The following is a 17,683-nucleotide window of genomic DNA, read 5'->3' as shown; positions in this document are numbered from 1 at the left end:
CAGATAGCTTGCAAAAAATGCAAAATAAGGCGATAAGGTTTATATTAATATATGCTGAAGGAATTACAATGGCTTAGTGTTAAACAGCGCATACTCTATTTTGTAATGATTTTTGTTTTGAATATTAAACAAGAACATTATATACTAAGCGTGAACTTCAATTGTATATTTCATTTCAGATAAATTACTTTTTTACATAACACGTGGCACCGGCCGTTTAAAAAAAAAATGTCTCCCCATTTGCTCTTACAATAAAACTTGATAAGTGAAATATCATTGATTCAAAACTATTTTTTGCTAAGTTATAGCTTACTATTCTAGTCTACGACCCTTTTAAACTTGTTTCATATCTAAGTTGCCGTGGTCTTTACCCGATCCCGTCCATTTTTACTAGAAATATTTTCTGCTATAAGGATTTCGTTCCTTTTTTTTTCAAAGCATTCCTTATAGTAACGGCAACCTCTCTGCCGAATTTTGTTACGATAGGTTTAACTATTTTTGATTTATGATTAATAATATTTGTAAAATTTATTTTATCACAATTGGGCGGTGCCACGCCCATTTAAAAAAAATTTTCAAAATTTTTATCAAGAGTCTCAATATCATTTCACATGTCAAATTTCAACATTCTAGGTGTATGAAATTTGGTGACGATATCTCCATATTTACTCAAGTTATCGTGCTAACGGACGGACGGACGGACCTGGCTCAATCAATTTTTTTTCGATACTGATTATTTTGATATATGGAAGTCTATATCTATCTAGATTCCTTTATACATGTATAACCAACCGTTATCCAATCAAAGTTAATATACTCTGTGTGCAAAGCACGCTGAGTATAAAAAGGGGATTTACCGGAGTATTTGAGCAATAATATTGTATACCAAAAAGATATTCTCAATATTAATACTAGAAATAAGAATAGTTTTAGGCTTCCGCTCTTTTCCACGGAAAGGGGGCACCTCAATTTATTTTACAAAGCCTTAAAAATGTTTAATGAACTTCCTATATACATATATAAGAAACTGTGACGAGCTGAATGTATTTAAAAAGAAATTACTGTCATATTGTCGTACAACTCCAATAAGACAGATAGAAGAGATCTCATGTAATATGTGATATAGATTTACTAAACTACGCTTATAAGCTGTAATAAATAAATAAATAAATAAATTACTAAATATGGACCTATCCCTAAAATTATGACGAAGCAGAGCAACGGAAAAAAACATTATAAACGAATATTTTCTTATAAAAAACAAATAAAAAGAGATTAAAAATTTTAAATATAATTAAAAAGTAAGGAAGTTAAGTTCGGGTGAAACCGAATATTACATACCCAGCTGTACACTTGAAATACTGTTGTTGTTTGTTTTGTGTGCTTAATAGTGTTACAAGGCTGCGCAATAATACATATACATGTGGCTCTACTTTGTACAAATTTTTCTTCGAGTTATGGCTCCCGAAACATAGAAAATTGCTTCGCGATAAAAGGGGCGGTGTCACGTCCATTTATAAAAATTTGTAGTTTTTCCTATTTGTTGTTATAAATTCACTTGGAAATGAAATACCATTGATATAAAGCTCTTTTTTGCAAAGATATAGCTTATTTTATTCGTCCACGAACCTTTTAAAAAATTTTTATATTTAACCGATTTCGGTAGTAAACGCAACCTCTCTGCCGAATTTTGTTACGGTAGGTTTAGCGACTTTTGATTTATGATTAATAATATTTGTAAAATTGATTTTATCGCACGCCCATTTTAAAATTTTTTTCAAATTTTTATCAAGAGTCTCAATATCAGTCCACACGTCAAATTTCAACATTCTAGGTGTATTATTTAATAAATAATCAGGTTTTTTGTGTTTTTCAAAATGTTATACATATATATAAAAAGTGGGCGTGGTTATCATCCTATTCCGCTCATTTTAACAACAATCTATTATGGGTCCAGATAAGATCGTGTACTAAATTTGGTGAAAATATCTCAATATTTACTCACGTTATCGTTTAACGGATGGACGGACGGACGAACGGACATGGCTCAATCAAATTTTTTCTCGATACTGATGATTTTGATATATGGAAGTCTCTATCTATCTTGATTCCTTTATACCTGTACAACCAACCGTCGTTATAATACCCTGTGTACAAGTACAGCTGGGTATAAATATTAAAAAAGTTAAAGACCAAAAAAAAAATATAGAATTAAACATATATATATATTAGGGCTGGTCGATTTGTGGGGAGGCAAAAAAATCGCCCATTGCTCTGTGAAAATCATATTCTAGGGATCAAAATAAGAAACTGTTGCGTTATATATGGTCTACGAGACAAGGTAATAAGAATGAAATGGTAATTTCAATTCAACCTGCTGTGTCTTGTGGTGGCTTAAAAAAACAACACAAGCAATTTTACGATCTGCAATTGTGTCACAGTGATATCTTCATTTTTTAAAACGGTTGAATAAAAAACCCGCACAACTATGTTTACGACATGCAAATGCATCACAGTGATGCCTTGGTTTTAAAAGGGGGTTGTAAAAACGCTAATTTATAATAATTTTTTTAAATTTCTTTTCTATTACTAAGTTAAATTAATTTTTTCATTTACATATGTTCTGACTAAATAAATTTCTAAAGAGAAAAATAAACTCCAAAAAGAAAAAACATAGCCATTTAGCTGATTTTTTCATGTAAAGTGCAAAACCGGCGATTTTTGAAATGTTTGTATGGTGAACCCCCAGGGGGATTCCAGGGGGTGTGCCACTGGCATCGGTGGGTCGGGCCTCCAAAGTTAGTGGGGGTCGGTCATACATTTGGACTCGATTGGAGCACTCTAAATGGGTCAAAGTGGGATTTTTCAAAATTTGCCCCTACCCAAAAGTTCGAGCCAAATTGGGGGACACCAGAATTCGTTTTAGAGGTATGGTTCCTTCGGCAAAGCTTCTTATTTTGATCCCTAGAATACGATTTTCACAGAGCAATGAGCGATTTTTAAATCGACCCGCCCTAATATATATATATATATATATATATATATATAAGCATACCCGGCATACGTTGTTCTGCCCTAACTTTGGTTTATCTGAATAAGCTTTAAACACGTTTTACTTCTTGCTATCCCTCCTGTTCTCTACCTATTTTCCTTAATCTTTTGTTCAATCTTCCCTGGGCCTTTCACTTTCCCTGCGTCTCTCTCTCCCTCTCCGTTGTTTCCTCACTTCTTTTGCGATCCATCTATCCCTAACTATCTACATTCGTCTACCCCTATCCCTTTCTCCGTCTCTTTCTCGTGCCCGGTGCCAGTCCCAGTCCTCGTTAAAATTCCAGTCCCAGGCGGTCCCTGGTTCATTTCCCGGAAAAAAGCCTTATTAATACTTATCTAGGCAAATAGCTCCCTATAAACCAAATGTCAGGCAAATCGAGCCATGAAAAGAATTTGTTCGAATAAATCGGTTCCTGGTCTGCTGCACGGAAAAAAGTTTCGTAAATACCAATCCAGGCAAAGAGATACCTACATAACAAATTTCATAAAATCAACCGTCCTATCAAGTTGTATCACCTTACCTAACCTTGGTAATGAGGTATCGAAGGTTTTCCATTTTTCGAAATTTTCGATATCGACAAAGTTACCAAATTTCGTAAAAATATAAAGTTATCGTATTATAGGGCGGATATTCGGGCATGGGTTAATAAAAATATTCTTGGTATATATGTATATTAGGGTGGAGTGAATTTATTTTTTTTTCGAAATCGCTTTTAGCTGACCTCCAGAAAGTTGCCATTCTAGACCAGAAATAAGGTTGAAATTTTTTATTTCACCCATCGTATGTTTAGAGGTGCGCCAACGCGACTAAACTTTGAAAAAGACGGTAGGTACAAACATTTTTTTTGTTTTTTTTTTTGTCATTGATTTACTTTCGATTGTTGTTATTGTGCTCATGATTTCAAAGCCTACTGATTTTCATGGCTTAGTATGTGCCAGTAAAACTTTTACTTACACACTTGATTAGAAACATACTATCATCAACAAAGAACTGTAAAACACCATTTAAAATTTCTCGTTTTTAGTTATAATATGTAATTTTACTAAAGTTATGTATATTAAAAAAGAAATAAAATAAATATGTAAAAAATGAGCTTTGTAAAATCGCGATTATTTTGCTCAACTTCTTGTGGCTGGGGGCACCTCAAAACGCCATGCTACGAAAATAATATTTGGAGGTTTTGGTTAACTCTTATAAAGACAACTTTTCGTTGCTAGGCCATTACCAAAAAAAAAAACAGCAAAAAAAAAAATCCAATGGGTATCACTCCACCCTAATGTATATCTCGACTTCTTTATGCGATCGCTTGCAACCGTTATGCAATCAAAGCTGTACAAGTAAACGCTGCGTATAAAAATTGTCTAGATTCTGACGAATGTCGTTTGGTTAGTATTTAAGAATTCATGAGCTTAACAACGGATTATAATAATTGAATATTAAATTATTCTGTTTTTCTAAGAGAAACTGGCTAGGCCTTATTCATAAGAAAGAGAACAGATAAAGTTCAACAAATAATTACAAAGTTCCTTTTACCTTACCGCGTTTGCGACCCCAAATTCACATTTATAATAAGAATATTATGGGTAGTGGGTACTTAGTAACGTTATTGAAAACTCAGTTTCTATATTTTTTATAAACTTAGTGCACTGTGCCCAACTATGCACATATCACATAAATGGTCTCAACTAATGCGGTTAAATATAAAGAAACCATTAAAAGTAAATTTTCTTTTGAAAAATTATAGCAAAATGTTTTGTCAACGTTGGGCTAATTTCGTTTCGGTGGAATATACATAAAGACCTTGAGTTTGTTATCCTGGCAGAACAAAAGCTGTTTATTTAACTAATTAACCGCGTATTCAGGAAATTTCTATGGAAATGCCAATTGAAACAGCTTTATAAACCGTTGGTACTCCTTGTTTCAAGGTATAAAAGGCCGAGTCAATTAAGTAAAAAGAATTTACTTTGTATGGCTTTAACTTAAGCTTGGAAGTATTTTTATTGTGTCGAATTCCTGAAATCTTACGACCAAATTATGTATAAATAGCGCCCATAAAACTTATCTTGCTTTACTTAATACTTAACAAGCAACAAAAAATCTTAAAGTAAAATGAATTTACGAAATAACTTCGCGCTGCTGTTTGCCGTGCTTAGCTGGTTTTTGAAATATACAAATGCTCAATATCGCATTTGGAAAATATAGAAATATAGAGAGAAGCCCATACTTGGTATCAATACATCATTCCGGTGCGTATGCTTGCGCTGGTGCCTTAATAAGTTTGCAAATGGTGCTTACAGCCGCGCATTGTGCGGCACACATCAGAGATAACCTCATCGTTGTGGCAGCTGGTGTAACCAATTTAAACGATATAAGAGAACATATGCGGAGTGTACCTACATTATCCACTTGCTGCACCCCATCCGCTGACTCGCATCTTTATGCCCAGGTTCAATGTAGTATCGCAAAGTGCTATATTTGTTTTGTAAGACCCGTGAAAGCAATTCAAGCACACCTAAATCCATATTTGCTATTCGGACATTATAATCACGTGGATAATGTACACTCCGCATCTGTCCATGTTCTCTTATATCGTTTAAATTGGTTACACCAGCTGCCACAACGATGAGGTTCTCTCTTATGTGTGCCGCACAATGCGCAGCTTTAATGCACCAGTGCAATTATACACACCCGCATTATGTATTGCTACCAAATATTGGCTTTTGTCTATATTTCTATCTTCTCCATTTCAAATGCGATATTGAGCATTTATATATTTCAAAAGCAACTAAGCACGGCAAACAGCAACGCGAAGTGATTTCGTGAATTCATTTTACTTTAAGATTTTCCGTTGTTTGTTAAATATTAAGTAAAGGAACATAAGATTTATGGGCGCTATTTATACATAATTTGGTCGTATGAAAGAAAAATAATCAAAAACTTTTCATTTTAGATTTCGGGAATTCGACACGATAAAATACTTCCAAGCTTAAGTTAAAGCCATACAAGGTAAATTGGTTTTTTATGCTCAGTTGAGCGGAGCTCACAAAGTATATTAACTTTGATGGGATAACGGTTGGTGTACAGGTATAAAGGAAGCGAGATAGATATAGACTTCCATATATCAAAATCATCAGGATCGAAAAAAAATTTGATTGAGCCATATCCGTCCGTCCGTCCGTTAACACGAAAACTTTAGTAAATTTTGAGGTAATTAGTAAAATTTTGGACAATGGGCGTAACACCGCCCACTTTTAAAAGAAGGTAATTTAAAAGTTTTGCAACCTGTAATTTGTCAGTCGTTGAAGATATCATTATGAAATTTGGCAGGAACGTTACTCATATTACTATATGTCTGCCTAATAAAAATTAGCAAAATCGGAGAACGACCACGCCCACTTTTAAAAAAAATTTTTTTTTAAATTCAAATTTTAAAAGAAAAGTTAATATCTTTACAGTATATAAGTAAATTATGTCAACATTCAACACCAGTAATGATATGGTGCAACAAAATACAAAAATAAAAGAAAATTTCAAAATGAGCGTGGCTCCGCCCTTTTTCATTTAATTTGTCTAGGATACTTTTAATGCCATAAGTCGAACAAAAATTTACCAATCCTTTTGAAATTTGGTAGGGGCATAGATTTTATGACGTTAACGTTCTGTGAAAATGGGCAAAATCGGTTGAAGCCACGCCCAGTTTTTATACACATTGTTCGTCTGTCCTTCCGCATGGCCGTTAACACGATAACTTGGGCAAAAATCGACATATCTTTACTGAACTTTGTTCACGTACTTACCTGAACTCACTTTATCTTGGTATAAAAAATGAACGAAATCCGACTATGACCACGCCCACTTTTTCGATATCGAAAATTAGGAAAAATGAAAAAAATGCCATAATTCTATGCCAAATACGAAAAAAGGTATGAAACATGGTAATTGGATTGGTCTATTGACGCAAAATATAACTTTAGAAAAAACTTTGTAAAATGGTTGTGACACCTACCATATTAAGTAGAAGCAAATGAAAAAGTTCTGCAGGGCGAATTAAAAAACCCTTGAAATCTTGGCAGGTATTACATATATAAATAAATTAGCGGTATCCAACAGATGATGCTCTGGGTCACCCTGGTCCACATTTTGGTCGATATCTGGAAAACGCCTTCACATATACAACTACCATCACTCCCTTTTAAAACTCTCATTAATACATTTAATTTGATACCCATATCGTACAAACACATTCTAGAGTCACCCCTGGTCCACCTTTATGGCGATATCTCGAAAAGGCGTCCACCTATAGAACGAAGGCCCACTCCCTTTTAAAAATACTCATTAACACCTTTCATTTGATACCCATATCGTACAAACAAAGTCTAGAGTCACCCCTGGTCCACCTTTATTGCGATACCTCGAAAAGGCGTCCAACTATAGAACTAAGGCCCACTCCCTTTTAAAATACTCATTAACACCTTTCGTTTGATACCCATATTGTACAAACGCATTCTAGAGTAATCCCTGGTCCACCTTTATGGCGATAATCGAAATGGCGTCCACCTATAGAACTAAGGCCCACTCCCTTTTAAAATACTCATTACCACCTTTCATTTGATACCCATATCGTACAAACACATTCTAGATTCACCCCTGGTCCACCTTTATGGCGATATTTCGAAACTGCGTCCACCTATAGAACTAAGGCCCACCCCCTTTTAAAATACTCATTAACACCTTTCATTTGATACCCATATTGTACAAACACATTCTAGTGTCACCCCTAGTCCACCTTTATGGAGATATATCGAAACGGCGTCCACCTATGGAACTAAGGATTACTCCCTTTTAAAATACTCATTAACACCTTTAATTTGATACCCATATCGTACAAACAAATTCTAGGGTCACCCCTGGTCCACCTTTATGGAGATATATCGAAACGGCGTCCACCTATGGAACTAAGGATTACTCCCTTTTAAAATACTCATTAACACCTTTCATTTGATACCCATATCGTACAAACAAATTCTAGAGTCAACCCTGATCCACCTTTATGGCGATATCCCTAAATGGCGTCCACCTATAGAACTTTGGCCCACTCCCCCATAAAATACTCTTTAATGCCTTTCATTTGATACACATTTCATACAAACACATTCCAGGGTTTCCCTCGGTTCATTTTCCTACATGGTTATTTTCCCTTATTTTGTCACCATAGCTCTCAACTGAAAAGTTCTTCGAAAGATTTATGGACCTCTACGCGTTGGCGATGGCGAGTACCGAAGAAGATTTAATGATGAGCTGTACGAGCTATACGCAGACATCAACATAGTCCAGCGAAGTAAAACGCAGCGGCTGCGCTGGCTAGGCCATGTTATGCGAATGAAAGATGATGCTCCTGCCAAGAAAGTGTTTCTATCGGAACCCGCCTATGGAAGCAGAGGTAGAGGGCGGCCCCCACTCCGTTGGAAGGACCAGGTGGAAAACGATTTAAACTCCCTTGGTGTGACCAATTGGCGCCGGTTGGCGGAGCGAAGGAGCGACTGGCGCGCCTTGTTGGACGGCCATAACCGTTTAGACGGTTAAGCGCCAATTAAGTAAGTAAGCTCTCAACTGAGTATGTAATGTTCGGTTACACCCGAACTTAACCTTCCTTACTTGTTTTTAATGCACTCGGTATTTTATACCTTGAAACAAGGACGTACTAACGGTTTATAAAGCTGTTTAAAGTGACATTTCCATAGAAATTTCCTGAATACGCGGTTAATTAGTTAAGTAAGCAGCTTTTGTTCTGCCAGAATAACAAACTCAAGATCTTCATATATATATATATATATTCCAGTGAAACGAAATTAGCCCAACATTGACAAAACATTTTGCTATAATTTTTCAAAAGAAAATTTACTTTTAATGGTTTCTTTATATTTAACCGCATTAGTTGAGACCATTTATGTGATATGTGCATAGTTGGACACAGTGCACTAAGTTTATAAAAAATATAGAAACTGAGTTTTCAATAACGTTACTAAGTACCCACTACCCACATAATCTTCTTATTAAAAATGTGAAATTGGGGTCCCAAACGCGGTAAGGTAAAACCAACTTTGTAATTATTTTATTAACTTTATCCCCCTTATTCATAAAAAAGAAACAGGTTTATGAAGCTTTTTAAACTGACAATTCCATACGATATTCGAATCAGCTATAAGAGCTTTGTTAACGCTTTTTATTTTTTATGAATAAGGGGTAAGTATATTGGCTTAGCCAAATAACATTCGTCTGGATCTAGACAATTTTTATAGGCAGCGTTTACTGGTACATAGGGCTATTACAGCTTTGATTGGATTACGGTTGCAAGCGATCGCATAAAGAATTCGAGATAGATTTACATATATACTTCCTTATATCAAAATTTCAGCATCCAAAAATATGTTTATTAACCCATGTCCAAACGTCCGTCTGTCCGCCCTATAACACGATAACTTGATATATTTAAGAAATTTTGTGACTGGCTTATATCACACACTTTTTCGATTTCGAAAAATGGAAAAGCTTCGATACCTCATTAACAAAGTTAGGTAAGGTGATAAAACATGATAGGACGGTTGATTTTATGACGAGAGATATAAATTTCGAAAAATTTTGGTAAACAGGCGTGGCACCGCCTACATTTAGAAAAGTAAAACTCGAAAGTCTTTTATGCAATAAATCCCAAGCCATTGAAGATACCATACTGAGATGTGGCGTTTAGGTTTTCCCTGCCATTATATACTCACTTTACATTAATTAGCAAAATCGGCTGACAGCCCCGTCCACTTTTAAAATAAATTGATATCGAAATTTCAAAAAATGCGGTAGTTCGTTACCAAAGATAGATCATTAAAAACAGAAATTTCGGATAATTGGCGTTGCACTGCCCACATTTATAAGAAAACGTAAAAGTTTCTAAGCCGTAGGTTATGTTGTACGCCGCATAACAAGCTGAAAGACTGTCACCGAGGCAACATGGCTTCACTCCCGGAAAGTGGACATTAGGCACAAACGAAGATATATTTACAAGCGTAAAAATACACAGCGAGGTGGTGCGAATTTATTGACGTTTTTGGGATTTTACTTTTCATTTTGAAATATAGTTGCTAGGTGACTTATTGATTGTGTAGATGGCTAGCGATTTTTCCATTTTCTATTTTATGAAGCTATCACGTTTTTTAAAAGGTGACATATAGCTAAAGAATAAAAAAATACTGTGAAAACGGCGTTATGAATAAGGTAAGTTGTCCAGGGCTTTTAGAAGGCGATATGCTATGATAACATAATTTTACATAGCAAAAGGTGTAGCTAAATAACGCACTGATCGAACTGTTTGAAAAACTAGTCCAATAGACCTGTGATGGGCAAAAGAAAGAAAGTAACGGCTTGAGAAGTTTGAGTTTTGTGTATTTCATTTCTATATCCAAACCGATTTATTTACAAACTATATACTAATTTTGTATGTCAATAATAGCAGGGAGTAAGTAGTGATTTTTTAAAAGTAGGGATGTTCCATCGTCACAAGTGTAACAATTGTACGCGATATTCCTTTGTTGAAACATTCTGATAAAACTATCTCAGGATTTCTGGTTGTAATGCATAGGCTGAGATACTTAATATTCAATAATTACTATTATGTAAAAAAAGTCATAATATCGTATATACGCAAATTATAATAGGTTTTATAAATGTCATCGGTGAGACAAAAATTGATGCAATCCAAATTGTGAAGTTATATATTGTAACGAAAACTAGCAACACTAAGGGATACTATCATCTCTAAGCCGATACTGAGCAGTGACTTGTATGCACATAACCAAATTAATCATTATGTCTACACATATGTCCATACAAGCAGCGGAGAGCAACGCACAAACACATACATATATCTGAGATATTCCCAAAAGTAGGCAATAATTTGTGCAAGTATGACTCATATATACACGCGCATATGAGAAGCTATACACGTGCATCTGTAGAAATAATTTTATAGTTGGTAAATAAGTAAATTCTGGAAACGCCTAGAAGTATGGAACGAGGAAATCGAAGAGTATAAAAGAGCGCAATCTGAACAATCAGCAATTGAGTTTGATTTAAGCACGCTATCTGTTGAGAAGTAGAAGTGTTATTTTGAAAGTAGTCTAATAAAGAAAATTTTGCATTATCGAATATTGGAGTTATTTATTCAACAGTTTAGTGATTCGAGCGTTAGCAGAAGGTTGCAAAACTCTTAAATTAACGTTCGTATTATGATGTGTGTACGATGGGCTGCGCTTCATTGGCCATTGGTCATTTCTTATACAAGGGAAAAAACTCACTAACAGATATTTAAGAAACGCTGCGCGCTAGTTAGGAAGAATATTAGGGTTAGAGCGCTTGGAATATACCCGCGACAGGTATGCTTGACGTAAGAGGCGACTATAATACGAAATTGATTCAAAGGGGTGTGAAGCGCAACCATTTCAAGGGATTGCCAGCGCAATATATAGCTTCTCCAACCCAATTGTCAACCTCACCTAACCGCGACGAATACTCTTTCTTTAAAAGTCGAGGTTCTGGCGACTCCAAGATCCTAATGGATCTAGGGAGTGGAAGGGCGGGATGGCCTAGAAGGTTCCATGTGGTCAAACGAAATCGTTCCGGAGATGTTCGGGGTAGTACCTTAATGGTGCTTGTTACCGCAACGTATCGGATCTGCATCCGACAACACTGCCCAGGCCTTCGGGGAGTGTCCTTATCGCTACAAAAACAAAAACAACAACCAACAACCTAAATGGAGTTTCACTGTGAATTACCTCAAAAAGAGTTTTATCAGAATGTTTCAAATCGACTCTGATCGGTATCTACAATGCATTTGAATTTTCCCAGAGCTGCTTTTCATAGCAGAAATACGCTTGGAGTGTTAGCCAAACCACTGCCGTCGGGTGACTCAGAATAGAAAAACTTTTTTTTAAATTTGTTTATGTTACTTTGCCCGGGAATTTAACCCAGGACTTTTAAGGATCACTTTTAAGAAGTGTCTACCTCTTGCTCTCTCCCCCTTTACATTATCCTTTTATTTACTCCTCCCTCTGGCATTCTATTTGCCTGCGTCTCTTTCTCCCTCTCTATGTCTTTCCTCACTTCTTTTCTGCTTCATCTATCCCTATTTCTCTATCTCTTGGTCAGCCTCTTTCTCCTTTCCTATTTTCTCTACTCTCCAGTTCTTTTCATTCTTCTCCATTCCTTATTCATAGCTTCTGTAGCAGTTACAGTCCCAACCCAAGTCCCAGTCATAGTCCCAGTCCCAATCCCAATCTTATTCCCATTCCCGGAAAAGAAGTATTGTAAATACTAATCTAGACAAAGGGCTACCTACATACCAAATTTCAGGCGAATTGAACCATGAATAGAATTTATTCGAAGGGATCGGTCCCTTGTCCACTTCCAAAAAAAAAAAATATATATATATATCTACTATTCTTGGCAATGGCCTACTTATGAGCCAAATTCCAGACAAGAAATGTGAAGAGAATTTAATAGAATCGATCGGTCCTAGGTCCACTTCCTCTTCGTAGGAACTATACTCGTACTTCAAGGAATATTCTAAAAAAAGAATAAACGAAATCTTTCCAACCTTTCTCGAGTTTCGCGCTTAGCAACACATGCGGCGACTTATTTATATATTATACTAGAAGACCCGGCAGACGTTGTCCTGCCCTAAATTTGGCCTATCTGCATACATTTTAATAAACTTTTTCCGTCTGACTCTGCCCTCCCCCCTCTTCACTTTTTCCTAATCCTTTTATTCACTCCTCACTCCGTCTTTTTCGCTTCATCTATCTCCATCTTCGTCTCATTCTATCTCTTTCTCAATCTCCTTCTCTCTTTTCTCTTCTCTCAATTCCTTCCTTTTTCTTCTGCATCCCTTATTGCCTGTCCCAGAGGGCGGAATGTATTTTATTCCAGTCCCAGTCCCAGTCCCACTCCGAGTCTCAGTCCCAGTCCTAGTCCTAATCCCAGTCCCAATCCGTCTCTGGATAATATTACTCTGTACCAAAGCACTCATCAACAGCTTTCATTTGATATCCATATTTTATAAACACTGTCTAGGCATTCACTGGCGCACGTTTTGGCCTATATCTCGACACCCTGTACCTGTAGTAACCACCGCGTGGGGATTACGCAACTTGTGTGAAAGTTTGAACAAAATCGACCGACGCATCTCTTCAAACAGCGGCGACCAACTAACACACATTTTAGTCTTTCTTTTTATATATATAGATTTTTATTTTTCACACTTCACTATAATATTAAAACGAAATGCAGATTTTCGTTGCTGTTGAAATTCGGTTTAAAAATTGCACATGGAACAACTAAAGATTCTCCTGTGTTAAACAAATGTCATAGTACCTCTAAACCGCGGGCCCCCTCAGAAACCCCCCTCCCCCCTCTCGGCGGACCTGGTGATGTGCTATACTTGATGTCATTCGCTATAATATTTTTTATTGATGAGCAGATTGTTTAATTAAACACCAAGCAATTACACGTAAGTATATCCGCACCACCTGAAATTATGAGTGCCACTGCGTATACGTAACATTTTAATATTACGTATAAAAAAATAAAAAAAATTGCAATAAAATAATATTGCGACTATAAACTGAAATATAACCTATCCTATATTTCAAGTTAGACCAAACTTCACACGGGGTGCAAAACAAATTCAAAATCGGTTCAGTAGTTTAGGAGTCCATTGGCCTCAAACTTGTGACACGTGTTTTTTATATATTATGAATGGGTGTATAACTTAATCCCGACTTACAAAATCCGGAAACACTAAATCCCGACACGACCAAATCCCGACAAAAATCCCGACAACATGTAAATTGGGGACTTTAACATTTTTTATATATTTTGTCAGTATTTTTGAATAAGCTGGATTCAGTTTTCACTCAGTGATAAAACGATGCCATAAAAAATACACATCTTCGGTATTATTCTATTATTTTAGGCACCCCTTTTGCGTAGGCTACCTTCGGCCGAGACTCATAAAAATAATCCATAGCCGATCCAATCCGGCTACGCGATCTACAGTACCTATGTCTCCGCAGAACACTTATCTGCGTAGGCGGCCTTCGGCCACGCTTCATAAAAATAATCCTTAGCCGATCCAACACCGGCTGCGCCATGCACAGTAATTCTGCGTAGAACACCTTTCTGCATAGGCGGCCTTCGGCCGCGCTTATAAAAAATAACCCTGGGCTACGCCATGCCAAGTCCGGGTGTGTGGTATAACCGTGGCTACCGCCACGGTGATGTCCTTCTGCGTAGTACACCCTTCTGCGTAAATTTGTCTGGATTATGTGCTGTCGAGATTTTGAGTTGTCGGGATATTGTGTTGTCGGGATTTCGTTATGTCCGGATTTTGTTATGTCTGGATTGTGCCTTGTCGGTATTTCTGAAAATTGTCGGGATTATGAGTTGTCGGGATTTTGAAAGTCGGGATTATGAGGTGCACCCATTAACATTAAGATGTAGATATAAAAATGCAAAACTAAAACTAGTAAAAATTATTAAGACGATGAAATAAGTTAAAATAAAAAAAAAAATTATAATAATAATAACAATACTTTTAATAATATGAAAAAATAATGAAATGAGCAAAAGTGTTCATTAAAGAAAAAAAATACAGCGCGTTTTAGAATTAAAAGAAAATACAAAATTATTAAGTTGGTTTATAAAAACCCGTCATATATGTAATTGCAAAAAAAAAAAAATCAGTAGGTCCTTTGTGGACCTAACCCTAAAATTGGAGAAGCAGATCAACGAAAAAAAAAATTATAAACGAATATTTTCTCATACAAAAAATTTAAAAGAGATTGAAAGTTTTAAATATAATTAAAAGAAATGCTAAATGTATAATAAACAAATTAGGGTGTCTAAGCTCGGGTGTAACCGAACATTATATACTCAGCGTGAGCTTCAATTATTAATTTTTAACACCCTTCTAGTAGCTTCATTTGTATGTTTGTAACTCTCTAGGCTAGGCGCGCAAAGAGACCCATCCCAATTATTGAAGAAGGCAGTTGCTAAATAACGCGCTACAAAACGAGTTGTGCTTAATAGTGTGCTACGGCGTGTTTTTTTTTAGTTTTTTTAAACTATATTTATGTTATTATTACTAGAAATATTTCCTGCTATAAGGAAAATACGTGTACCCAATTTTATTACGATCCGGTAGTTTTTCTTCCAGTTATGGCTCCCGAAACATAGACAATTGCTGAGTGATAAAATGGGCTGTGCAACGCCCCTTTTCAGAAACTTTAATTTTTTCATATTTCTTGTTCTAATCCCACTTGGGAAAATAAATATAATTGCAAAGATATAGCTTATTTTATTCGTCCTCCGATGGTTCTGAATTTCACTTCTTTATCAGCTAGTTTTTCGTGAGTTACAAAGAAATAAATGTAGCTTAAAAAAAAAAAAAAAAAAAAACGCTTCTAAATAATATCGAATTAAAAAGTTAAAAATAAATTTCAAAATAAGTTTAAAACAATAATGAATGAACGTATTTTTGTGAAAAAAGTGTCGGGCGCTCGATATACGAAAAATATGACACAAAGCGCCCACGTTTTTTCACAAAAATACGTTCGTTCATTATTGTTTTAAACTTGTTTTGAAAATTACTATTAACTTCGTAGTTCGATATTATTTAAATGCGTGTTTATTTTAGTTTTTATACTCAGCTGAGCAGAGCTCACAGAGTATATTAATTGTGTTCGCGTAACGGTACCCTGTAACGGCATAAACTAATCGAGATAGATATAGAATTCTATATATCAAAATGATTTGGGCGAAAAAATAAATTCATTTAGCCATGTCCATCCGTCCGTCTGTCCGTGAACACGATAACTTGAGTAAATTTTGAGGTATCTTAATGAAATTTGGTAAGTAAGTTCCTGGGTACTCATCTCAGATCGCTATTTAAAATGAACGAAATCGGACTATAACCACGCCCACTTTTTCGATATCGAAAATTTCGAAAAATTTAAAAAGTGCGATAATTCATTACCAAAGACGGATAAAATGATGAAACTTGGTAGGTGGGTTGACCTTATGACACAAAATAGAAAGCTAGTAAAATTTGGATAATGGGCATGGCACCGCCCACTTTTAAAAGAAGGTAATTTAAAAGTTTTCCAAGCCGTAATTTGGCAGTCCTTGAAGATATCATGATGAAATTTGGCAGCAACGTTACTCCTATTACTATATGTACGCCTAATAAAAATTAGCAAAATCGTATGACAAACACGCCCACTCTTTAAAAAAATTTTTTAAAGTCAAATTTTAACAAAAATGTAATATCTTTACAGTATATAAGTAAATTATGTCATCATTCAACGCCAGTAATGATATCGTGCAACAAAATACAAAAATAAAGGAAAATTTCAAAATGGGTGTGGCTCCGCCCTTCTTCATTTAATTTGTCTAGAATACTTTTAATGCCATAAGTCGAACAAAACTTTACCAATCCTTGTGAAATTTGGTAGGGGCATGGATTCTATGACGATAACTGTTTTCTGCGAAAATGGGCGAAATCGGTTGAAGCCACGCCCAGTTTTTATACACAGTCGACCGTCTGTCCTTCCGCTCGGCCGTTAACGCGATAACTTGAGCAAAAATCGATATATCATTACTAAACTTAGTTCACGTACTTATCTGAACTCACTTTATCTTGGTATTAAAAATGGGCGAAATCCGACTATGGCCACGCCCACTTTTTCGATATCGGAAATTTCGAAAAATGAAAAAAATTCCATAATTCTATACCAAATACGAAAAAATTGATGAAACATGGTGATTGAATTGGTTTTTTGACGCAAAATATAACTTTAGGAAAACTTTGTAAATTGGGTGTGACACCTACCATATTAAGTAGAACAAAATGAAAAAGTTCTGCAGGGCGAAATCAAAAGCCCTTGAAATCATGACAGGAATACTGTTCGTAGTATTACATATATAAATAAATTAGCGATACCCGACAGATGATATTCTGGTTCACCCTGGTCCACATTTTGGTCGATATCTCGAAAACGCCTTCACATATAAAACTGAGGGCCACTCCCTTTTAAACCCTCATTAATACTTTTAATTTGATACCCATATCATACAAAAACATTCTAGAGTCACCCCTGTGCCACCTTTATGGTGATATCTCGGAAAGGCGTCCACCTATAGAACTGTGGCCCACTCCCTTTTAAAATACTCTTTAATACCTTCCATTAGATACCCGTGTCATACAAACACATTCCAGGGTTACCCTGGGATAATTTTCCTAAATGGCGATTTTCCCTTATTTTGTCTCCAAAGCTTTCAGCTGAGTATGTAATGTTCGGTTACACCCGAACTTAGCCTTCCTTACTTGTTTTAAACTATATTTAGCCTAGCCTAGAGAATTACAAACAACCATACATACAAGTGAAACTAATATAAGCGTGTTCAAAATAAGACTAGTTCTCTAAAGAAACTATTATTTATTTTCCTTAACAGATATACCCTATTATAAAGTAGGTTTTGAATGAATATTTTACAAAAATAAACATTGAAAATGTGATGTTTTCG

The 17,683-nt window shown here is 35.6% G+C and overlaps 1 protein-coding gene across 24 annotated transcripts in view; it reads left to right on the top strand.

The window, feature by feature from the left end:
• Trpm (transient receptor potential cation channel, subfamily M) overlaps positions 1-17,683 on the top strand; it is a 793,755-nt gene that overhangs the window by 216,546 nt on the left and 559,526 nt on the right. The window contains exon 1 of one of the 24 annotated variants that reach the window (XM_067775794.1): positions 6,034-6,058. The exons of the other annotated variants lie outside the window; for them this stretch is intronic. The gene's annotated coding sequence lies outside the window, so the exon portion shown is untranslated. Of the gene's footprint in view, positions 1-6,033; positions 6,059-17,683 lie in introns of those variants that run through there. 24 annotated transcript variants of the gene reach the window in all.

Source organism: Eurosta solidaginis, chromosome 3, assembly GCF_040869045.1.
Source record: "Eurosta solidaginis isolate ZX-2024a chromosome 3, ASM4086904v1, whole genome shotgun sequence".
In the NCBI taxonomy this organism is placed as follows: Eukaryota; Metazoa; Arthropoda; class Insecta; order Diptera; family Tephritidae; genus Eurosta; species Eurosta solidaginis.
The sequence above is the reverse complement of the archived record's forward strand: the minus strand, read 5'-3'. Positions and strand labels throughout refer to the sequence as shown.